Below are 27045 nucleotides of genomic sequence, written 5' to 3' on the forward strand. Positions count from 1 at the left end.
TTTTAACTCAATAATTCAAATTCAAAATGAATGAAAGTTCTAAATGTGAGACTGTAAATCATCAAAATCCTGGAAAAGAAAATAGGCAACAACCTCTTTGACCTCAGTTGCAGCTACTTCTTGACACATCTCCAAAGGCAAGGGAAATAAAAGCAAAAATGAACTGTTGGGACCTCATCAAGATAAAAACTTCTGCACAGCAAAGGACACAATCAACAAAAATGAAAGAGACTCTTAAATATAGAAAACAAACTGAGAGTTGTTGGAGGGGAGGTGGGTAGGGGATGGGTAATGTGTACTAAGGAAGACACTTGTTGGGATGTGCACTGGGTTTATATGTAAGTGATGAATCACTGGATTTTACTCCTGAAACCAATGCTAAATTTTATGTTAACTAACTAGAAATCAAATAAAAATGTGAAAAAGAAAAGAAATCTGTCTTTCATTTTCTTACTTTAAAATTAACAAATAAGAGGTGGTGGATCTCTCACAGAAAGCTAGTATCCCCTTAAAATTGAATATAGCTATGAGCATTGAAAGAACTATTTAAGATCATTTTATGTAACAGTTAGAAGTTGGTCCCTGGTGTTTAATAAGACATTTAAAAAGGAACATGTGCAGATTTCAGTATCTTAATTTCCAAAATGGAGAATAAGGATAGAAATACAAATGATGATTATGGAAGGAAATTGAGTGTGACTGGCAAACAATATGCACTCTTAGGAAATCACAATCAGAAAGATTATTGCTAGACAAATTTGGCATTTTTTCTGTTCTGAAAATTGAGGTGCTGGAATAACCTTATTTCATGAACTGTGTAGGTGACAGAGTTAGTTACCCTTCAACATTCATCAAATATTAAATGAGTTTGACTTGTGTGAGATCCAGGATGATGTTGCAGGAAGAATATTCCATTTTTCATTCATTATTTCAATAACTTTAAACAAATAAGTGGTAAAGAGATTTCAAAAGAGGCATGCCATGATTTCTTAAAAAATTTTTTTTAATGTTTATTTTTCATACAGAGAGAGACAAAGCATAAGCATGGAAGGGGCAGAAAGAGAGGGAAACACAGAATCTGAAGCAGGCTCCAGGATCTGAGCTGTCAGCACAGAGCTTGATGTGGAGCTCAAACTCAAACCACCAGATCATGACCTGAGCCAAAGTCAAATGCTTAACCAACTTAGGTACCCAGACACCCATGTCATGATTTCTTTTGCTTACATATAAGGAGATATTTAAAATTAGAAAATGGCCCATTCAAGTATCCCACGAGAGAAATGGCCTAGTAAGATTGGGTGGCTTTATTATTCATTAGTATTGTTTTATGAGCATAAACTTCACTGTGGGAATAAAATAAAATTAAGGGGGGGTGCTTGGAAGATGGCAGCATAGGAGGACACTGGGCTCACCACATCCAGCTGATCGCTTAGATTCCACCCACATCTGCCTAAATAACCCAGAAAACCGCCAGAAGACTAGCAGAATGGACTCTCCAGAGCCAAGCATAGACAAGAGGCCCATGGAAGAGGGTAGGAAGGGCAGAGAGGCAGTGTGCACCATACAGACTGGTGGGAGGGAGCCAGGGCAGTGGAGGGGCAACCAGCCCGGCAGGCAGAGCCCCCGAAGTCTGGCTTGCAAAAGCGGAGGGGCTGGACTCTGAGTTCTGACAGCCAGCAGGACTTAACAACTGGAATGTTATAAGTCAACAACTCTGCTCAGAGAGCAGGAGGGAGAGAGGACACCAGGAGGGAGAGTTGTTGAGCCCTGGAAAACAGAGCTCAGCTAGGCGGGGAACAAAGGCACTGGTCAGCACCATCTGCCTCTCCCATCCCCCAGCCGAAATCCCAAAGGGAACCAGTTCCTGTCACCTAACTTGCTTGCACCATGCAAATACCCAACGTGGTGCTCTGTAGATCCATCCCTCAAAAAGGTCTGCCTCCCTCCTGGTGCTGCAGGGCCCCTCCCGCAGGGGACCACCGGTGGCAAAGCGAGCTATGCCTGCCCCTCCCGCCCCTGTGCACCTTGTGGATCCACCCCAGCTAATACGCCAGATCCCATTGAAGCAGCACCACAAGGCTGGCAGTGTGCAAGTAGCCCAGACAGGGGCCACACCACTCCACAGTGAGTCCTGTCCCTGGGAGAGGGGAAGATAAGGTACACAACAGTCTGACTGTGGCCCTAACGGTGGGCTGGGGGCAGACATCGGATCTGACTGCGGCCCCGCCCACCAACACAAGTTACTCCAGACAGCATATGGGAAGTGCCCTGCAGTTTGGAGCCACCGCAGGGACTATCCATAATGACAAAATGGAAGAATTCTCCCCAAAAGAAACTCCAGGAAGTAGCAACAACTAACGAATTGATCAAAACCAATTTAAGCAATACAATGGAACAAGAATTTAGAATAATCATCATAAAATTGATTGCTGGGCTTGAAAAAAGCATAGAGGAGAGCAGAGAATCTATTGCTACAGATCAAGGGACTAAGAAATAGTCATAAGGGCTAAAAAATGCTATAAGTGAGGTGCAAAATAAAATGGAGGCAGCCATAGCACGAATTGAAGAGGCAGAGGGGAGAATAGGTGAATTAGAAGATAAAATTATGGAAAAAGAGGAAGCTGAGAAAAAGACAGACTAAAAAAATCCAGGAGTATGAGGGGAGAATTAGAGAACTAAGTGATGCAATCAAACGGAACAATATCCCCATCATAGGAATTACAGAAGAAGAAGAAGCAAGAGAAAGGGGCTGAAGGTGTACTTGAACAAATCATAGCTGAGAACTTCCCTGATCTGGGAAGGAAAAAGGCATTGGAATCCAAGAGGCACAGAGAACTCCCTTCGGACGTAACTTGAATGGATCTTCTGCACGACATATCATACTGAAACTGGCAAAATACAAGGATAAACAGAAAAATCTGAAAGCAGCTAGGGATAAACAGGCCCTAATTTACAAAGGTAGACCCATAAGAGTAGTGGCAAACCTATCTACTGAAACTTGGCAGGCCTGAAAGGAATGCTGAGAATCCTTCATCCAGCAAGTCTGTCATTCAGAACAGGAGAGATAAAGGTTTTCCTAAACAAAGAAAACCTGAAGGAATTCATCAACACTAAACCAGCCCTACAAAAGATCCTAAGGGGGATTCTGTGAGGGAAATGTTGCAAGGACCACAAAGTACCACAGACATCACTACAAGCATGAAACCTACAGACATCACAATGACTCTAAACCTATATCTTTCAATAATAACATTGAATGTAAATGGACTAAATGCTCCAACCAAAAGACATAGGGTATCAGAATAGATAAAAAATAAGACCCATCTATTTCTGTCTACAAGAGACTCATTTTAGACCTGAGGACACCTTCAGATTGAAAGTGAGGGGATGGAGAACTATCTATCATGCTACTGGAAGTCAAAAGAAAGCTGGAGTAGCCATACTTATATCAGACAAACTAGACTTTAAATTAAAGGTTGTAACAAGAGATAAAGAAGGACATTATAGAATAATTACAGGGTCTATCCATCAGGAAGAGCTAACAATTATAAATGTCTATGCGCCAAATATGGGAGCCCTCAAATATATAAAATAATTAATCACAAACATAAGCAATCTTATTAATAAGAATGAGGTAACTTCAGGGGACTTTAGTGCTCCACTTACAACAATGGATAGGTCATCTAGGCACAGGATCAATAAAGAAACAAGGGCTCTGAATGATGCATTGGATCAGATGGACTTGACAGATATATTTAGAACTCTGCATCCCAAAGCAACAGAATATACTTTCTTCTCGAGTGCACATGGAACATTCTCCAAGATAGATCACATACTGGGTAACAAAACAGCCCTTCATAAGTATTAAAGAATTGAGATCATACCATGCACACTTTCAGACCACAATGCTATGAAGCTTGAAATCAACCACAGGAAAAAGTCTGGAAAACCTCCAAAAGCATGGAAGTTAAAGTACACCCTACTAAAGAATGAATGGGTCAACCAGGCAATTAGAGAAGAAATTTAAAAACAAATATGGAAACAAATGAAAATGAAAATACAACAATCCAAATGCTTTGGGGTGCAGCGAAGTCACTGCTGAGAGGGAATACATTGCAAGAAACAAGAAAAATCCCAAATACAAAATCTAACAACACACCTAAAGGAAATAGAAGAAGAACAGCAAAGATACCCTAAACCCAGCAGAAGAAGAGAAATAATAAAGATCAGAGCATAAATAAACAATATAGAATCTAAAAAATCTGTAAAGCAGATCAATGAAACCAAGAGTTGTTTTTTTTTGAAAAAATAAACAAAATTGATAAACCTCTAACCACCCTTCTCAAAAAGAAAAGGGAAATGACCCAAATATATAAAATCGTGAATGAAAATGGAATTATTACAACCAATCACTCAGAAATACAAGCAATTATCAGGGAACACTATGAAAAACTATATGCCAACAAACTGGACAACCTGGAAGAAATGGACAAATTCCTAAACACCCACACACTTTCAAAACTCAATCAGGAGGAAATAGAAAACTTGAACGGACCCATAACCAGCGAAGAAATTTACAGTTCATCAAAAATCTCCCAATTGTGGCGCCTGGGTGGCTCAGTCGGTTAAGTGTCCAACTCCGGCTCAGGTCATGATCTTGCAGTTTGTGAGTTGAAGCCCCACGTGAGGCTCTGTGCCGACAGCTCAGAGCCTGGAGCCTGCTTCTGATTCTGTGTCTCCCTCTCTCTCTGTCCCTCCTCTGCTCATGCTCTATCTCTCTCTCTCTCTCAAAAATAAATAAACATTAAAAATATTTTTAAAAATCCCCCAACAAATAAGAGTCCAGGACCAGATGGCTTCCCTGGGGAATTCTACCAGACATTTAAAGAAGAGATAATACCTATCCTTCTCAAGCTGTCCAAAAAAATAGAAAGAGAAGGAAAACTTCCAGACTCATTCTATGAAGCCAGCATTGCTTTGAATCCTAAACCAGACAGAGACCCAGCCAAAAAAGAGAACTACAGGCCAATATCCCTGATGTATATGGATGCAAAAATTCTCAATAAGATACTAGCAAATCGAATTCAACAGCATATAAAAAGGATTATTCACCATGATCAAGTGGATTCATTCCTGGGCTGCAGACTTGTTCAACATTGGCAACTCAATCAATGTGATACATCACATTAATAAAAGAAAAGAAAAGAACTATATGATCCTGTCAAACGATGCAGAAAAAGCATTTGAAAAAATTCAGCATCTTTTCTTAATAAAAACCCTCAAGAAAGTCAGAATAGAAGGAACATACTTAATCATCATCAAAGCCATTTATGAAAAGCCCACAGCTAATATCATCCTCAATAGGGAAAACAGAGCTTTCCCCCTGAGATCAGGAACATGACAGGGATGTCCACTCTCACCATTGTTGTTTAACATACTGTTGGAAGTTCTAGCATCAGCAATCAGACAACAAAAGGAAATCAAAGGCATCAAAATTGGCAATGATGAAGTCAAGCTTTCACTTTTTCAGATGACATGGTATTATACATGGAAAACCCGATAGACTGCACCAAAGTCTACTAGAACTAATACATGAATTCAGAAAAATTGCAGGATACAAAATCAATGTACAGAAATCAGTTTCATTCATATACACTAATAATGAAGCAAGAGAAAGACAAATAAAGAAACTGATCCCATTCACAAATGCACCAAGAATCATAAAATGCCTAGGAATAAACCCTAACCAAAGATGTAAAAGATCTGTGTGCTGAAAACTATAGAAAGCTTATGAAGGAAATTGAAGAAGATATAAAGAAATGGAAAAACCATCCATGCTCATGGATTAGAAGAATAAATATTGTTAAAATGTCAATACTACCCAAAGCATTCTACACATTCAATGCAATCCCAATCAAAATTGCTCCAGCATTCTTCTCGAAGCTAGAACAAAGAATCCTAAAATTTGTATGAACCACAAAAGACCCCAAATAGCCAAAGTAATATTGAAGAAGAAGACCAAAGTGGGAAGCATCACAATCCCAGACTTTAGCCTCTACTACAAAGCTGTCATCATCAAGACAGCATGGTATTGGCACAAAAGCAGACACATAGACCAATGGAATAGAATAGAGACTCCAGAATTGGACCCAAAAAAGGATGGCCAACTAATATTTGACAAAGCAGGAAAGAATATCCAATACAACAAAGACAGTGTATTTAAGAAATGGTGCTAGGAGACCTGGACAGCAACATGCAGAAGAATGAACCTGGACCACTTTCTCACACCGTGCACAAAAATAAACTCAAAATGGATACAGGACCTGAATATGAGACAGGAAACCATCAAAACCCTAGAGGAGAAAGCAGGAAAAAAACCTCTGTGACCTCAGTCACAGCAATTTCTTACTTGACACATCCCCAAAGGCAAGGGAATTAAAAGCAAAATGAACTATTGGGACCCCATGAAGATAAAAAGCTTCTGCACTGCAAAGGAAACAATCAACAAAACTAAAAGGCAACTGATGGAAAGGGAAAAGATATTTGCAAATGACCTATCGGACAAAGGGCTAGTATCCAAAATCTATAAAGAACTCACCTAACTCCACACCCAAAAAACAAGTAATTCAGTGAAGAAATGGGCAGAAAACATGAATAGACACTTCTCTAAAGAAGACATCCAGATGGCCAACAGGCACATAAAAAGATGCTCAATGTCATTCCTCATCAGGGAAATACAAACTAAAACCACACTGAGATACCCCCTCACACCAGTCAGAGTGGCTAAATGAACAAATCAGGAGACTATAGATGCTGGAGAGGATGTGGAGAAACGGGAGCCTTCTTGCACTGCTGGTAGGAATGCAAACTGGTGAAGCCGCTCTGGAAAACAGTGTGGAGGTTCCTCAAAAAAATAAAAAATGGGTCTATCCTATGACCCAGCAATAGCACCGCTAGGAATTTACCCAAGGGATACAGGCGTGCTGATACATAGGGACATTGTAACCCAATGTTTATAGCGGCACTTTCAACAATGGCCAAATTATGGAAAGAGACTAAATATCCATCAACTGATGAATGGATAAAGAAATTGTGGTTTATATACACAATGTAATACTACTTGGCAATGAGAAAGAATGAAATATGGCATTTTGTAGCAACGTGGATGGAACTGAAGAGTGTCATGCTAAGTGAAATAAGCCATAAAGAGAAAGACAGATACCATATGTTTTCACTCTTATGTGGATCCTGAGAAACTTAACAGAAGACCATGGGGGAGGGGAAGGAAAAAAAAAGTTAGAGAGGGAGGAAGCCAAACCATAAGTGACTTTTAAAAACTGAGAATAAACTGAGGGTTGATGGGGGGGGTGGGAGGGAGGGGAAAGTGAGTTATGGGCATTGAGGAGGGCACCTGTTGGGATGAGCACTGGGTGTTGTATGGAAATCAATTTGACAATAAAATTCATATTAAAAAATACAAAAAAAGAAAATTAAATAATTCAATTTAGTACACAATATATTAGTTAATTATATTTTTCTGAGTTGATGAGAGAAATAATATACTAGATATTGAACAAAAATATTGAAGCTAAAGACATAAATAGAGAACATTTATGGAGAATAGAGTTGTCACGATGAAATATGAAGATCAGAATGGGAAGAAATAAGAATCATTTAATTGTTTCACTAGTCTATACAAAATAATAAAGCAAAATTAAAGAAATGATTATAAATTTCTAATTTAAAAACTAGGCATGATGTTATAAAAAAGAAATGCATTGCAACAAAAGCAGATAAAGATACTCACCAGAAATCTTAATCAAATTGTGTAAACAAAAGAAATTACAACAAAAACATTAAAAAGCACAGCGTTTTAAAGCAGAGAAAAATAAATTAGAAAACCTACAGAGGTGAGAGTACACTCTGCAGCCTTAATAGATGCCAGAACACAAATAAATAAATATAGTGTTAGAAAAGTCTTGCTTAATTAAAATTAAATGCACAGCTAAATATCTTGAACTAAAAAGAGTAAATAGAATTTTCAAATGTTGCATTACCAATAGGTAATTACTAGCATTGTACTAAAGTACAATAGTCATGCTTTAGAGTGTATTTCTCTTGTATACAGAAAAATTTTCCTTAAGGGTGTTTGAGAAATAAAACGAAAGATAAAGGAATTGTCAACACATGGGAATATCAAATCCTCCTTGATAGTATACTAAGAAACTCGAGGGTACTTGGTAATAGAGGTTTGAAAAATATTTAGATACAGTAAAACTTTCAATTACATATAAATTAAAATTACATTTAAATATTATATATAAACACTCCATAATTTGAATAAAATCAAAATAATCAGTTATAAATAACGATTTTCAGAATGTGTACTTATAACTTGATTGCAATTTTCCCACACTTTTGAAACACATTTTTTATTATTTTATTAGAACTTGTTAGCACCAATGCACTGACAGTGGCATAGACATTGGCACAAGCTTCTGGACATCCAGAATGAATGTGTCATGTGTCCATAACAGAGTGGAGGAGAAGGAGATAATGACGCCCACCTAGTACATGACCACAAAGAAACTCGCCAACAGCAGGATGGTTTGGGTGGCCCTTCTCTAGGGGGAGACTCTTGAGGAGAGGTGCTGGCACTGCCTCTGATGACTGCACAAGAGAATCATAATGTATGCACTTGAGAGCAGCATGCCTCCAACAAACAACCATCCCTGGATATTGAAAAAGTGAAAAACGGTTCCCTGATGATGGAGTTTAGGTGAGAAGGTGAGAAGTATTTACTGACACACAGTAGACTGCTCTGGGTCACTTTAGAAGGAGCAGCAGTATACAAGATGCAGTTACTAATGAGAGACAAACTGAGAAACCATAAGATGATAAAAGAATGGAAGATGTACTTTTTGCACGTATGTTTAAAGCTGGCCAACCAGGAGGTGCTAGGGCTGATGATGATGGCCTTAAACATGCCGAGGCGGCAGGTGGTGCTCAAGGAGAGACCCCTTGTCTCCCTGATCATGCAGAATAAAGCCTTGAATTTGAAATCACTTAGAATGTTCAGTACTTCAAATATGTCTGTAGACATTAAAAACAGTGCAGGGAAGAGTTTTATTATGTGGACAAGAGCCAAGGGATAGATGGTCATTTCAGAAGGCTTAGGCCTGTAATCCAGAAGGAGCATGAAGATGTGGAAGAGAAGCAGGAATGTGTTGGCAGAAATTACAATACTAACGTGTAAAATTTGGCCTATCTTAATAGTAATATAAATGGAATATGTCATCATCACAGTGGCCAAAAAAATAGATCCTTTTGTGTATCTGAAAAAAATTACACTTTACATCATCAATGTGATTCATTTTCTTGTCAAAATCATCACCACAATTTTTATTTTACTCGTTTAATCAGAAAACCTATGTTGTATAAAATCTTAGAAATACAGTCTCAACATTATTTGTACACCAATTTTACTATGTGTATATTATATATATACCTACCTATCTGTCATCTTCCTATATCTATCATTCTATCTATCTATCTATCTATCTATCCATCATCTATCTATCTATATTCTATAATATATGCATCATCTAACTTGGGAGAGAGAGAAGAAAAGAGAGGGAGGCGAGGTGGGGGACAAAGAGAAAGAACTCATATCCATATTCATGCCAGGATGATGTACCCATTCCCCATACTCCTACAGTACATTCATTTCTTTTTTAGAAAGTTGTTCTTACCTTTCCTCCATTGCCCTGTCTCATATTCAGCACCAAGAATACTAATAGCCATATAAAGTATGCATAGGTGTTCATATAGTTGAACTGTTATAAATTTTATGCTAATGGGGAAAGAATTACCAAACAAATAATTGGGAAAAAATTATGCCCAGGCGAGTCTTCCATCACATTCTGTGACACTTTTTCTTCTTCCTCCTTCCACATTTAGAGATCATCATGATTATATTTGGTCTATTTTGATAATTCAGCATAATCTCACCTTAAAATCAGATTATTATTAATCATCTTTTTACCAGTAATCTTAATTCTCATTGACATACAACCTAATGTATTCATATCAGGGATATGGGGATTTGCATATAGACATACCAGAGGATAAGAATAACTACTTTATTCCAAATCTTATTAAAAATTTTATTCAGGTTGAACCTGCCACATTCCCCTTTATTTTCATCACAGTGATTCATTTTGTAATCTCGTTTTATATCAGTAGGGAATTGCTGAAGACCATTTCTCAATTTTCAAGTGGACAAGAAGACAAACACATGATTATCCAGTTTATGATGTCCACAAAGTTGTTTTAAAATGTTTGTATGGAGATATTTTCAGAGGATTTCATTTAACATGAGGATATCCTCCCACACCATTAAAAATCCTCCAATAGGGGTGCCTGGGTGGCTCAGTCAGTTAACGGTCTGACTCTTGATTGATTTCAGCTCTGGTCATGATCTCAGGGTTGTGAGTGATTCCTGTGTAAGCCTCTGCACTGACAGCTCAGAGCGTGCTTGGGATTCTCTCTCTCCCTCTCTCTCCCCTCACCAACTGTCACACACTCACTCTCTCTGAAAATAAATAAATGAACATATGTAAAAATGTCCCAATTAAAAAATATGCTGATATTTCCAGCATCAGAATACTTTGTAAAATGTCACTGAATAATTTTGCAATTATTTATTATGGTATTTGCCCTGTATGTAGGCATAATTATTTTACCCAAATAATTTGATACAGGGATTAAAATATTTAGCTGTACTACTTATTCTATTTATTCTTCTATTGAAAGGAGTACTCACCTTTGTTCTCAATGAAGATATTTTGAGAGTGAGTGTTCTTGGGTGAAACTCAGAATGTCATTGCTGAGGTAAAAAAAATGTTCTATAATCACATGATATATGGGATTTTATAAAGCAGTAATTGCACATTCGATTAAATGGCTGTTTCCAAATGTTTATTATGTGACAAATTTATCTTCAAAGTCAGAAACTAAAAAACTAATAGTTGCCACAAATATATATCTATACCACAGAACACTTGGGTTATGCTGTCATATTAGGCCCTAGAGACTAGGCCTGATCTATTAGGCTATATTGCCTTAAAGGCACAATGATATCCAAATTGTAGGGATCATATTCCAGTGTCAGTAAAGGAACATTTGGCTGTTGGCCACTAGTATGTATGTATAATTACTTACTTAATGTATATAAATTTTAAAGATATAAGACATGTATCCCCCAAAAAGAGATAATAAATTATATTCAATAAAATTATATATATATATATATATATATATATATATATATATATAACTTTTAATATTTTACCAGCTTATGGAATATATGGCTGACCACCTCTAAGTCATGCCTGCTTTCTGTAAATGGCTATTACATACTGAAAAGGTGTATTTCTGCTGAGTAGATACATAATGTTCTCTGCCATCCCCCCACCGTGACACTCTCGATGGTTTTGGTGTTGAGCCTAGACAAGAAATTACCATGTTTGCCATAGGTTTGAGTTGGACAATCAAGTGTAAGACATTCAGTTAAATTTAATTATCAGAAAAATGATGAATAATTATTTTAGTAGATGTATATACCAACTATTGCATACACATATTAAATGCATGTATGCAAGTAATATATAGTGGTCCAAAAAAGTCACTGCCACTTTTCTGAATTTCAGTTCCTGCATCCTGTGATTATATTCAATAAATCTGAAAACTCTACCAAGGAAAAATAATGGGATTTGGAAGACATGGATTCTATCTGTAGAAATGAAATATTTAAAAAATATGTATATTTGATTGGTGAGTACATAAAAAGGAACTTGGTCTTAGCACAAATATTGAAAACCTCTAAATCTAAATGCACATCTCAGTACTCAGTCTGAAGAGAGATAATTAGTTCTTCCTGGGGTTGAGGGTGCAAACACTAAACAGTCCTGGAAGACGGATAAGGCAGATGAAGTTCACTCTAATGTGTATGCTCTTACTTGAGGGTATTTTCAATATTTTAAGCCAAAATTATGTACATAATCATAGATAATGGTGAGTAAATATCACCCTTAAATAAACCTGGCACAAACACCCATCATAAGTTCTTTGGACTGACATCAAATGTCTGAAATAATAAGGGGAAATGAAAGGAAGAAATCATTTGCAACAACCCAAGTGATATTTCTCAGTAGATTGTTATATAGGAGAAAATAAAGTTTTATAAAATTTATTTCCTTACCATTATAAAAAATCTTTCATTCGAAGTTCTATTATCCAATAAATTATATAATATTTATACAGTGCTTTCTATACTGCCACATGCACGTGCGCGCATGCACACACACACACACACACACTGTATAATCTATATGAAAAAAATCACATCCCATCTTCTTTTGTATTATTGTTTCAGTCAATAGCATCATATTTCTCCTTAGTTTTACCATACTCTTAAAAATGAACCACAAAACCTATGTCTAGTTGTTTATAGCTTAAAGTCCTTATGAGAATTGTAAGTGAAAAGGTGCAGGTAAGTTGGTTGGTTCAGTAGTGATAGTGACACCATGAGAAACAGAGCTGAAAATTTGAAAAATTAAAAAAAGAACACTTTTTTGTAAAAGAACATGTTTTTGTAAAAGGTACTAATGTCAAAATAATTAGTATGCTAATCATCAGATACCATTAAGTAACTGGAAAGCATCTGCTGCTTTCTGGCAATTGAAAGAGTACAGGGTGCAGAGGGAAACATGATGAATGATGACAAAGATATCATTCTTTTAAGCTATTTAATTCTCTGAAATACTGGAGAAAGGAATAAGCAAGCAAAGTGAGAAAAAGTAAAATGCATTCAAATTTGAAATGGAACATGATATGCACACAAATGTCATTCTATAAGTATATAATTGTATACTCTACTAACATTAATTAAATTCACCTTAACCTGGAAATACCAACTGATGGTAGTTATAATTCAATAAGTTGTAAGACTGAAACTATGAATATTCTAATATTTCAACCAAAAATCATGCCTCATCTCACCTCCCTTCTGAGTCTTGAACACTTATTGTTAATGAAGCTGAGAAATAGTCACCCAAATGAGACTTTAGAGTGAGACTGTTTGTGAGAGATGGGACAAGAAGAAGTTATAGGGAAGGGATGTTCTCAGCTCATCTCCCCCATGTCCATAAGTGTCATTTCACCTGTAGAAGCAGTACAGCCTTAGCTTTGGGATTTGTAGGAGGAGCAGACACTATAGGGAAAAGTGAAATCTCCTACTTCCTGGATAATAATGGAAACATCTGGGTTCCAAATTTCTACATGTAAGATCATTTCCCTAGATAACCTTTCTAGGAGTTGTATGGTTTCAGCATCAGAAAGACCCAAAGTCTTTCTTTCTTTTTTTTTCCAAAGTCTTTCAATAATGTTAATTTCAAATAACCAGAACACAGTAGCAGATTGTCCAATGTAACTGATGGTTGAAAGGTTTTGGCAGTCTTCACATATATTCTAAATTGGTCTCAAGTTCCTAGCTAGGTGATACAGCACATTTGTGGGAATGAGTAGTGTCTCCTCCATTTAATTTGGGTGAATTAATTATTTCTGTAACTTTTATTTATTTATTTTTAAGAGTGAGAGAAAGGAGGGGCATAGAGAGAGGGAGAGAGAGAATCTCAAGTATGCAGCAGAGTGCCTGATGCAGGGCTTGGTCTCACAAACTGTGAAATCAAGACCTGAGCTGAAGTAAAGAGTTGGACACTTAACTGACTGAGCCACCACAGTGTCCTGAAGTAATCCTTTTATAGGGATTTCAACACTCTGCCAGGGCAGCTGCATGGTGAGAAATTTGTAGCCTGCTTTCTAACAGCCTCTTCCACCTGTTTGGTCAGTTGTACTTAGTAAATGTTAAAAGTGAATCTCGGGGTGCCTGGGTGGCGCAGTCGGTTAAGCGTCCGACTTCAGCCAGGTCACGATCTCGCAGTCCGTGAGTTCGAGCCCCCGTCGGGCTCTGGGCTGATGGCTCAGAGCCTGGAGCCTGCTTCGGATTCTGTGTCTCCCTCTCTCTCTGCCCCTCCCCCGTTCATGCTCTGTCTCTCTCTGTCCCAAAAATAAATAAACGTTGAAAAAAAAAAAAAAGTGAATCTCCATTCAAGCAGCATTTAGGGTTGAGGTATACACTCTCCTCGCCAAAGTATCTTGTTTGACACAAACTTGTAGGCTCTTGTGGTGGACTATTCTGTCACTCCCAACTCCAAGTCTCTTCAGTTGTTTCTTCTCATCTTATTTCACACAGTCAGCAATAAGGAAACAACTCTAGAATCTTACCACATGTTTGTTTTTGTAATACCCATCAAGAACAACTTCTTATAACTAAGTTTAATCTTAATCCTTATCAATATTGCTGTTTTTGTGGCCCATTTTCACTATCAAAAAACATCTGATATTGGGATAGTTTTTTAAATAATCCAATAACAAGGCTGCATCTGTGTGATTCCAACTACAAGACCTCTGGGAAAAGCAAAACTTCAGAGAAAACAATAGGATCAGTGGTTGGAAAAGGAGAGAGGGGAATATTTTGGATACAGAGGACTTTTAGAATCTGTAATTCTATAAAGATCCATACAACTCAATATACTTTTTTTCCAAACACACACACACACACACACACACACACACACACGCAACACTAAGAATGAACAATAATGTAACCTCTGGACTTTTGTTGATTATAATGTATCAGTGTAGGTTTATCTATTGGAAATAATGTACCACTCTGGTAGAGTATGTGGGTTCTGGTGGAAGCTGCATGTGTGGAAGCAGAAAGTATATTGAAAATCTCTATACCTTACCCTTATTTTTTCTGTGAATATAAATGACTGTTCAAATATAAAATATAAAGCCATTAAAATCTAACATTTACTGCACAATGAGAATGAAGGGGAAGTCTCTCCATCTGCCACTCGAGGGTGTACCAGGCCACAAATGAAAGACCCGGCATTTCCTGGTTGTGAAATTCAACAAAAATCTACTTTTTTTTTGGTTAAATGGATGCATTTTTTATTTTTTTTAATATGAAATTTATTGTCAAATTGGTTTCCTTACACTAATAATATAAACTAAAAGAAAAAAAAAGACAATATCAATGAAATCAAGAGGTTGTTCTTTGAAAAAATAAGCACAACTGAAAAAAACAAAACAAAAACTTCAGCCAGACTGAAAAAAGAAGACTCGAAAAAATAAAATCAGGTGGCTCAGTTGGTTGAACATCAGACTTTGGCTCAGGTAATGGTCTTTATGGTTTGTGAGTCTGAGCCTCACATTGGTTGCTGCTGTCAGTGCAGAGCCCACTTTGGATCCTCTGTTCCCCGCCTTCTTCTACCCTGGTCACTGTCTCTTTCAAAACTAAATTAAACATTAAAAAAGAAATAAAATAAGTCAAGAAGCTAAAATAAAAACAGAATCACTTAAGTGCAAAGAAATATAAAATAATATAGAGATAAATTATATGCTAATAACTAGACAAACTAGAAGGAATCGATAAATTGGAAAATAGAAAATTGGAACAGACTGTTTACTAGTAATAAAATTGAATCAGTAATCAAAAATCACCCAAGCAAAGCAAAGTCCAGGTTCAGATGGCTTCACAGGGGAATTCTATCAAACACTTAAAAAAAAAAGTTAATAACTATTCTCAATCTACTAAACGAAAATAGAGCATAAATGAAAACTTTCAAATTGATTTCAAAAGGCCAGTATTACACAGATATGAAAACCATTATATGTAAGTATTCCTCAACAGGTTTTACCAAAACATATTCAATATTAAATTTTAAAAATCATTAGCTGTTATCCACTGTAACTTATTTTAGTGATGCATTGGTATTTCCAACTTCAATGTGATAAATGACATTAAAATCATGAAGGGTAAAAACCATATATTCATCTCTATAGATGCAGAAAAAGCATTTGACAAAATACAATACCTATTCATTATAATAAGGCACAACAAAATGAATTTAGAAAGAACATACCTCAACATGAAAAAGGCCATATGAGAAAATGAAAGAGTGGTAATATCATACTCAATGTTGAAAAAGTGAAAACCTTTACACCAAGATCAGGAAGAAAGCACAAATATCCAGTTTCACCACTTCTGTGTAAACTAGTACCAAAAGAGGTAACCACAGTAATAAGAAAAGAATCAGATAGAAATATCATCCAAATTTGTAAGGAATAACGAAAAATTGCAATTTTCAGATGACATGACACTATATATAAAAACCTTAATGAATCCATCTAAAAATTATTAGAACTGAAAATGTATGCATAAAAAATGTAGATATGCCACTAATATGCAGGAATATGTTGCATTTTTTACACTCATAACGATGTAGCTGAAAGAAAAGAATTTAAAATTGAATTGAAAAATATTAGAACTGGGGCGCCTGGGTGGCACAGTCGGTTAAGCGTCCGACTTCAGCCAGGTCACGATCTCGCGGTCCGCGAGTTCGAGCCCCACATCAGGCTCTGGGCTGATGGCTCAGAGCCTGGAGCCTGTTTCCAAGATTCTGTGTCTCCCTCTCTCTCTGCCCCTCCCCCGTTCATGCTCTGTCTCTCTCTGTCCCAAAAATGAATAAAACGTTGAAAAAAAAAAAAAAGACCAAGGCTGCTTGGTATTAAAAAAAAATATTAGAACTGAAAAATAATTCAGTAAAGTTATAGAATAAACAATTAATATACAGGAATGTGTTGTATTTCCATACACTCGTAATGATGTAGCAGAAAGAAAACAAACAAAAAAACAAACATTTACAATTATACCAAAAAGAAATTATAGCTGAAGACATTCCTAATCTGAGACATCCAAATTCAAGAGGCACAGAGAAGTCCCAACAAAATCAACAAAAGCAGGTAAACACCAAGACATATCATAGTAGAAATGGTAAAATATAGAGATAATGAAAACATCCTAAAAGCAGCAATAGAAAAGAAGTCCCTAACTTATGAGGGAAGACAAATAATAGCAGAAGACCTCCCCACAGAAACTGGGCCAACTGGAGTGGCATGATATATTCAACATGCTGAATGGGAAAAATATGCAGCCAAGAATACTCTATCCACCAACGCTGTCAATCAGAATAGGAGAGATAATGATTTTCCTAGACAAAAAAGTTAAAGTAGCTGGTGACCAGTAAACCAACACTGAAATAAACATTAAAGGGGACACTTTGAGTAAGGAATACCAAATACGACAAAGACTAGAAAGAAACAGAGAAACTCTGCAGAAACAATGACAAAACAGGTAATAAAATGGCACTGAATTCAGATCTATCAGCAATCACTGTGATTGTAAATACAATACATGCTTCAATCAAAAGACATAGGGTGTTAGAATAAGTAAGAAACAACACCAAAGGATATGTTGCCTACAAGACATTCATTTTATACCTAAAGACACCTGAAGATTGAAAGTGAGGGGCTGGAGAGCATTTATCATGCAAATAGATGTGAAGAGAAAGCCAGAGTAGCAATACTGCTATCAGAGAAACAAGATTATAAACCGAGACTGTAAGAAGAGATGAAATACAACACTATAACATACTAAAGAAGTCTAATTAAAAAGAAAATCCAAAAATTGTAAACATCTATGCCCCCAATTTGAAAGAACTAAAATGCATAAAACAATTAATAACAATCATAAGAGAACTCAATGACAATACTACAAAAATAGGAAGAGATTTTAACACCCCAAGTATGACAATGGACAGATAATCTAAGCAGAAAGTTAACAAGGTAGCAATGCCTTTGAAGGAGACCCTGGACAAAATGGATTTAACAGGTATATTCAGAACATTCCATCCTCAAACATTCTTTTTGAGGGCACATGGGGCATTTTCCTGAATAGATAACATACTAGGTCACAAATCATGTTAACAAGTACTAAATATTGAGATCATACCATGCATATTTTCCAAGCACGACATATGAAGTTTGAAGTCAAACACAAGTAAAAATTTGGAAAGACCACAATTACATGAAGGTTAAACAACATTCTATGAAAGAACGACTGGGTCAACCAGGAAATTACAACAGGAATTTTAAAAAATACATGGAAACAAATGATGATGAAAGCACAACAGTCCAAAATATTTGGGATGGTGCAAAAGCAGTCATAAAAGTGAGTATTTGGCAATACAGGCCTACCTCAAGAAGCAAGAAAAATCTTGAGTACACGACTTAAAGTTACACCTAACGAGTGAGAAAAAGAGCCACAAACTCAGCCTAAAGCCAGCATAAGGGAAATAATGAAAACTAGAGCAGAAATCATTGACATAGTGGCTCCTGGATGGCCTCATCGGTTAAGCAATCCGACTTCGTCTCAGGTCACGATCTCACAGATGCTGAGTTCAGGCCCTATGTTAGTATCTGTGCTGACAGTTCAGAGTCTGGGGCCTGCTTCAGATTCTGTGTCTCGATCTCTCTGCCCCTCCCCCACTCGTGCTTTGCCTCTCAAAAATAAATAAACGTTAAAAAAATTAGAAATAAGTGACATAGAAACAAACAAAGAGAAAGACATTGTAGAGCAGATCAATGAAACCAGAGCTGGTTCTTTGAAAGAATTAGTAAAATTGATAAATACCCTTCAAGGCTTCTAAAAAGAAAAGAGAAAGAAACCAAATAAGTAAAATCATGAATGAGTGAGCAGAGATCACAATCAACATCAAGAAATACAAAAATTATACAAGAATATTATGAAAAATTAATGCCAAAATTGGGAAATATGGAAGTAATGGATAAGTTCCTAAAAACTTACAAGTTACCAACACTGGACAAGAATAAATAGAAAAACAGAATTGACTGATAACCAGCAAAGAAACTGAATCAGTAATCAAAAATATCCCAGCAAACAAAAATTCTGGACCAGATGGCTTTCCAGGGAATTCTACAAAACATTTAAAGAAACATCAATACCCATTCTTCTCAAAGTGTCCCAAAAAATAGAAATGGAAACAAAATATTCAAATTAATTTTACAAGCCCATCATTGTAAATCATCTACCTTGATTCCAAAACCAGACAAAGAGTCCAGTAAAAAAGAGAATTGCATGCCAATATCCCTAATGAACATGGATGCAAGAGTTCACAAGAAAATGCTTGCAAATCTAATCCAACAGTGTATTTAAAGAAATCACTCACCACAATCAAGTGGGTTTTATTCCTCGACTGCAAAGGTAGTTCAATATTCACACACAAAAAAATCACCGTGGTATGACATATTAATAAAGGAAAGGATAAGAACCATATGATCCTCTCAAAATATGCAGAAAAAATGTTTGGCAAAGTACAGTGTCATTTCTTGATAAAATACACCATAAAGTGTAGATAAGGAGAATGTACCTCCACGGCACAAAGGCCATATATGAAAGACCTACAGGTAATATAATCCTCAATGGGGGGAAAAATTGAGAGCGTTTCCTCTATTCAGAAATAAGACAGGGATCTCAACTGTCACCACTGGTATTTAACATAGTAATGGAAATCCCAGCCACAGTCATCAGACACCAAAAAGAAAGAAGAGGCATCAAAATCAGCGAAGAAGTCAACATTTCACTATTTGCAGATGGTGTGAGACTCTATGAAGTACAACTGAAAGACCCCACTTAAAAATTGCTAGAATGGATATGTAAATGCAATAAAGGCACAGGATACAAAATCAATATACTGGAATCTGCTGCAATTCTATACAACAATAATGAAGCAGGAGAGAGAAATCAAGTAATTGATTCCATTTTCAACTGCACCAAGTTCAATAAGATGTCTAAGAATAAACCTACCCAAAGAGGTAAAAGATCTATTGCCTGAGAACAATAAAACACTTGTGAAAGAAATTGATAACACAAAGAAATGGGAAGCCATTCCATGTTTATGGATTGGAGGAACAAACATTAAATAGTAACTACAACCCAAAGCAATCTACACATTCAGTGCAATCCCTATTCAAATAACACCAGTAGTTTTCACAGAGTTAGAACAAACCATCACAAAATTGGTATTGAACCAGAAAAGACTCTGAATAGCCACAGTTATGATGAAAAAAAAACAAAACAAAACAACAAAGCTGGAGGCATCACAATTTGGGAATTCCAGCTGCACTGCAAACCTGTAATCATCAAGACAGTATGGTACTTACACAAAAAAAGAAACATGGAACAAAATAGAGAATGCAAAAATGGACCCACAAATCTCTGGCCAACCTAATTTTCACAAAGCAGCAAAGAGTATCCAATGGAAAGAAGACAGTTTCTTCAGCAAATGGTACTGGGAAAATGGGAGAGTGACATGCAGAAGAGTGAACCTGGACCACTTTCTTACACCATACACAACAATAAATTCAAAATGGATGAAAGACCTAAATGTGAGGCAGGAAACCATAGAACTCCTTCAGGAGTAAAGAGGCAGCAACCTCTTTGACCTCAGCCACATCAACTTCTAAGTAGACATGGCTCGGGAGGCAAGGGAAAAAGAAGCAGAAATAAACAATTGGGACCTTATCAGGATCCAAAATAAAAAGATATAGAACCATAACTATGTTTAAAATAAATATGGTCATGTTCTTTTCTTCAAGATTCTTGGCTTCATTTACTAAATGCCAGCCATGGTTCTGGGCACTGCAAAAAAATAAGATAATTCTGTTTAGGGGATCACATGCTAGCAGAGTAAAATACATTGTATTATTTGTCCCCATTTGTTCACCTTTCCTTACTGGCCATTGTCCTCCATGTGGACCACATTTACTTTTCTTTCAGAATGGGCTTGACAGTATGCCTCGCTTTGGCCTATGGTATGTGAATGGCCTTGTTGCCAAAGGAGACCTTAAACATCCAGATTTTGGAGTCAAGTTTTGCCACAAACTGGTTGTGAGGTCTTGGGTCAGAATGGGCTATGCAGAAATACCTGTGTGCATACACTCTGCTTCTGTTTTCCTTTCTAACAGAATGGCCCCCACCTCAACAACTGGTCTTAAGTCCCAGAGGAGTCAATGTGTGTGAAAAACGTTGATTAGGATGCCCGGGTTTTGCCGAGTGTTACCTCCCTCTAGTTCTCTGCCACTGTCTCAGAGACATGGAGACCCCGCCCACCATCTCGAGAAGGCAGTGACTAGTGTGGGGCCGTGGTGACTGTGATTCTGAACTGTGCATCACAAACACCAGGAAACTCTTCTTTTGCATTCAAACACAACTATTTATTTAAAACTGGTAGACATCCTGAAGGCTATGCCACTCCCACTCCAAGAGGTGACCCACATACCAGTCCAGCTTCCCTTTTATGTCCTCCTAGGGCGACTATGTGTGGTGACCTCTTCCTTTTGAAAATGTGGGCTGGAAGGCAAAAATCCCAAGGAAGCCCTGAATTTGGACAGAGAGGTCCTGAACTCCAGGAATCTAAGCATGCCCCTGCTTGGTCCACTGCCCAGGAGGTTGGCAGGACCCATCTTTGGGCTGGGGGAGCTCAGCCTATGACTCGTCTTTCTTAAGGCCTGGGTCTCCTCACTTGCTCCCAATTCCCTCCTCATGTTGGATCATGTCCAGGGACCTGATGCTCTGGCAAGTTCTTTCAGTCTCGTCCTTCAGCTACACCAAATTTAAACACAGATTTTTCATACTTTGATGTACTTCCACATACATTGTGAGGGAATTCTTCAACTCAAACTCTTTCTCGGAGAGTTATTTATCACTACCCCTACTGTTGTTAAAAGCCATTTGTATAAATTTGAGCTTTGTACCCAATACTCTGAAAGCTGTATCTATGGTTTCCTTCCCCAGGACAGTTTCTGAACATCAGGTTTTTCTCTTGTTCTTAGTCATGGCAGCCTTTGCTCACTCAGGAGAGAATTCCCCAAGATATAAAGGTTCCCCAAATGTTATGTTACTAGGATTCTGACTAAAATTGGCCCCAGACCTGCAGGTCATGGACCCACCAGCATTTGGACACAGTGACCCAAAATGTGTACTGCACTCTGAATAGCTGCAAGCACCAGCCAGGTCTTGACATCCAGCCATGAATCACTGACATGTGGGAATAAACCCCTAACAGAGGGAATAGCCTCTACCTTCACAGACCACCCTACACCTGGCCATTTCCTAGAGGAAGGATTTGTGCCAGGGCAATAGCCTCAAATTCCTCATGTCTGGGCACAGATGCCCTACTTTTCTGGGTTTGGGTTGTTCTTCATGCTCTGTGTCCTGATGTCCATGTGTCTTCCAGAGTCACTGATTGTGTTAGTATGGAAGGGGGCCTGGAGCTAGTTCATCCATCTCTGGCAATGGGGGCAGCACTTGGTGGCCAAGAATGTGTCAATGGCCAGGGTTGGCAGGAGGCAGTGGGAGGTTACTGAGGTCCCTGTCCTCACTGCCTGCAACTTCTTGGCTCACACTCTTGGAAGGCAGAATGGGACAGGTGCATGGGGACTGGTAGCTGACATTTCAGTCAGCTCCCATGGACCAAGCAATGATGCTGAGTTGCACAGACAGAAGAGGGCTCTGAGAAGAACAAGGGAAAGCCTGGGGCTGGACCCCCACTATGCATGTGGGCAGGTCTTGAAGGGTGGGGAGGGGTGGGGAGCTGGCTTTGCTGTGTGGAGGGTCTGCAGGTGTCTTTCCGTGTGCGCCAGGAGTTTCCCTTTACTGAGCAGGGTGTCTGGTGGGAAAACCATGGAATTAAAGAAGGTAGGTTGGTTGGCTCTATAACTCTCTGAGGGAAGGTTGGGGGCTGCCCCTGGCTAAGCCTGTGGGGTCAGATACCACTGGCATGGAGTGATGGGTGGGAGTAGAACCATGTCTCTCTGTACTGGGACCTTGGGCACCTGGATTTTATAAGGCCCGAACCCCCTTAACATCACCACAGTGCCCCCAGGGCAAACACCATGGGGCTCTCATCCTGGGCTTGCTCCTGTGTCTTGTCACCAGTTTGGGTCTCTGTGTGGGCTCTCTCCTGTGTCCAATCACCAGGCAGCTCTCAGCGTGGGATGGCTTACATGGTGAATCACCCAATAGTTGTCCTCTCACCTCATTTTCTGGCTAGTCAGCAGGCAGAGCTCAGCTGTGATCTTGCTCAAGTCACCAACCTTCAGGCAGATCGACCAGCAATTTATCAGGTGACGTTGGCTGGCCAATCACCACACAGATTTCAGCATTTTCTCACTCAGGGGGCCAATCACCAGGCCACTCAGACCTGTGGTCTCCTTCATGTGGGGAGTCAACAGGTGGCTCTCAGCATGGTCTTGCTCCCAAAGCCAATCACAAAGCGGCTCTCATTGTGGTGTCATTCATGGGGCTAATCACCAGAAAGCACTCATCATGGTCTTGCTCAAGTGTCCAATCACCAGGCAACTCCTAGAATGTTCTCCCTCACTTGGCCAATCACCACCTGGCTCTCAAGTGTGGTCTCATCCATATGGGCAATCACCAGGTGGCTCTGCTCTCAGCATGGTCTTGTTCCTAAGGCCAATCAAGATGCTTGACAGCTGGCCAATCACCAGGATGCTCTCAACATTGTCCTGCTCATGTGTCCAGTCAACAGGCAGTTTTCACCCCTCTGTACTGCCCTCATCCCCCAGGGGCCATCTTGGATCCCTCATTGGAAGGACCAACATGGATTCATGTCCTCTCTTGGGGCAAAACCTGGCTCCCTGTACACTGTGGCCCAGACTTCCTGTCTCAGGTGAGACATTGGAGGTAGGGACAGTGACCTGAGGTTCACAGGTCCTGGAGGATGTGGTGTAAGCATGGTTAGACCTGTCCTACATTGGTGATGTTTCCTATGTCATGAAGCCAGGATCTTAGTCTTGAGAAGAGGTCAGTGTAGGAGCAATTTTGTCTGAAACAGGTTTAGAATCAAACATCCACAGACCTTGTTGTGAATTATCATTGTTTTCTCTAAGTTAATCACCCCAAATATTGCTAAAGATCTCCAACATCACTCTGTCATCAGTTGAGCTCCATTTTCTGTGATGCCCGTACTGCATGTCAGAGCTGAGGCCGTGGTGCTCCATCCACTCGTCCAATGCCTGACTCTGTCAATTGAGGGTTTTCTTTACAACAAATGCATGAAGCTCTGTGCATGGAGAAGACTCTTCACAACTACTTAGTTCATTGTAAATGTTGAAATAATAAATACTAAAACTTAATTATTCCCATAACTTCCAAACATTGCCATATTGAGACTAATTTGTTTGCAATATAAGGGTAGTTTTATTCTTGTTTGCCTTGTTCTTTACATCAGTGTGTCAAGAATAGCAATTGACTATGTAGGCCTTTTTCATCCAGCTTTGCTGGAACTTTCCATAAAGAATCTCTGATTGAATTTCAAACAGCTTCTCAAGGGTGTAAGCCAAGCCAGATACTTGCCATCAGACTTTGCCTACAATACTCACTGGTTTGGGTTAACTCTTCTTCTTGAGGTCTCCAAAATATTCCGAGGTTCTAATACTTTCCCAGAAGTGTGCTTCTTCACTCACCTGCTGGGGTTGCTGGGAATCTTGCAAGCAAGGGATAAGGCTGCTATTTCTTGGGGCTTCATTCCTTCAAGCTGTCTGGTCACAACTGAGTCTATGCACATCTCTCCCAAATACTCCAGTCCCATCAAAGCCTTGGTAACATGACAGATGTTTCCAATTGTCCTGTCCCAAGGAGAACATATTCTTATTGAAGTTGCGTAAATGAATCTACTGTCGGAACAATAGGAATACTCACTAAGTTTTTGATTTCTGGAGGGATTGGGGAGGGAGAAAAAAATAAGTGTTTTCATTCTGCTTACTAAAGTGTCATTTTCCAAATTGCTATAAGTCATAGTTAGCTGCAAAGGAAAGGTGTCCTTATATCTGGCAACAAAATATTAAGTAGCCAGCAATATTTCCAACAAGACATAAGAATTCTACTTAACCTTAGTTTATTTGCTCCTGTAATTAACTTTTGCACTTTTAAAATTTTAATCAGTTCTGGAAATTTTTACCCAGTTCAGTTTTATTATCTTAAAATTAACAGAAACCTGTTCTCTAGAGTATTTTTCATACAACTCCTTGAGGATGAAGTATTTTTGTAAGAAAACTTTTGTGAAAGGATCTGAGTAAAAGAATCATTGACTGTAAATAATAAAAAAACCTAAGATTGGCATGGTTAAAAGTTTTATTAGAGTTCATTACAGGGCAATTGAGGAAATTTGGTTAATTTTGCGACAAATGTTTTAAGACAATAAAATTACAGGTGTTAACAATACATGAGGGCATATGTGATCTCTAAGAATCACATCCAATTTCTGGGATACTGATATTAATAGCAGGTATCCACATAAATATATTTTTGGAAGGATAAGAGTCATCTGTTTTACAATGCTTCCTGTATAATTTAACATGCCCAATTAGCCTAATTAGTTGAATATCTCCCTTTTTATAGGAAAAAAAAAAACTCATTCTGATCTTAGCCAGCTTGACCACACATTAAAATTTCTTCTCAAAGATTCCTTTTCCACAACACTTCTACATTTTGTTTAAAAACTCATATTCTTCTTAAATTTCCCCTCTTTAACTAATTCGCTTCCCTTTGGACAAAATTACTTTTTCCCCCCTCAACATAAAAAGGATGTCCTTGGCTTTTCTTTTACCTAATGGATGCATCCTACTTTTCTGCAAAGAGGGATATTTCCCTTATTCATTCTACTAGCTTCAACCACATATATTAATTAGAGTTCTTAACCCTTAATTTCTAATAGAACTAAGTAGTAAGCAATTGTGAACTGTCTGCTATATCACCAACCATTCGAAAGGCAGCTTTCTCAATATATTTCATAAGTGCCAGAAAAAAAAGTGCTTCTTCACAGTACAGTATTTCAATAAAGCACAAGACATGTGTACTAAGACACCTAAATTTATCTTCACTGTCTCTGTAATGAGGAAGCCAAAAGTATCTAAAAGTAGGTGTTTAATAACGAACATTTCATTATTTCATCTTATTTGGAAATGATCCAGGTGAGCGGTAGTGAATTTAACTTAACCCCTAAATTCACCCTAATTGAAGATGTCAGGTTACCAAATGATGTGGGGGAACTATGTGAAAAGTGTTCCTAAAATTTCTGGTGTGATGCCTGCATGAAGTGGACACAGCGGGCCCAGAGGTGGGTAAGGTTGTGGCTCTTGCTGAGGGGTGTGCTGGCCCTGTGTCAGCATGGAGGTCCCGGGAAGCAGCTGGATGGAAATGCGGGTGCCTCTGCTCCACCCCGTCACAGGGAAGGAGCCACTCTGGACGTGGGGGACATACTTTCAGGTGCTGCTGATGGGAGCCCAAGGCTGAGACATGCTGACAAGGACCTAGTGCGTGGACGGGCCACAGCACTGAGTGAGACCCAGTCACACTAGTCTCCTGCACTTACCTGCAGGAGGCCCGGTGCCCTCCCATCTCCTGCTCCTGTTCCTCCAGGTGCAGATGGATACTGATGTGCAGACCCCAGTGCAGGAGGAAGTGAAGTGTCAGGGGAGCACTCTGCACCTGTAGACCTGGAGGTCCCCTGGAGCTAGTTACCCACCCCTCACCTTCCCCTCCCTGGTGAGGCCAGGCCCACCCACAGCCTATCTCTTCCCTGATATCACATCTCAAGGGAATGTGAATCTGTGGCCAGATGATGATGTTATATATTTTCACCCATACAAGGAATTTAAGGTATTGAAACATGAAGAATAAACACACAGACACTATCTGTGTGTGCTCAGGACAGAGTCTGTGATTCAGTGTCCCAGACATGCCTGAGGGCCTGGTGACTCTAGTCTGCTGTGTGTCCAGGCAGAGACAAACAGGGAGGCAGGAAGGACATTCTTTCCTCTTTATTGTTAGACTGTGAGTGTCAACAATCAAGCTGTGGATGAAAGGCTACTATCTGTATCTGCATCACAGAAGCTCTCCCTTCATTCCATAGAATATAAATTGTCTATGATCTCAGTGCAACATATCCCCTAGATGAGACCCAGGGGGTTCAT

General features: G+C 38.6%; 1 pseudogene; it reads right to left on the reverse strand.

Annotated features, from left to right (window-relative positions):
- Positions 1-8372: 8372 nt before the first annotated feature.
- Positions 8373-9298, reverse strand: LOC123578048 (annotated as a pseudogene).
- Between the last annotated feature and the right edge of the window lie 17747 nt (positions 9299-27045).

This window comes from Leopardus geoffroyi, chromosome A1 (assembly GCF_018350155.1).
Source record: "Leopardus geoffroyi isolate Oge1 chromosome A1, O.geoffroyi_Oge1_pat1.0, whole genome shotgun sequence".
In the NCBI taxonomy this organism is placed as follows: Eukaryota; Metazoa; Chordata; class Mammalia; order Carnivora; family Felidae; genus Leopardus; species Leopardus geoffroyi.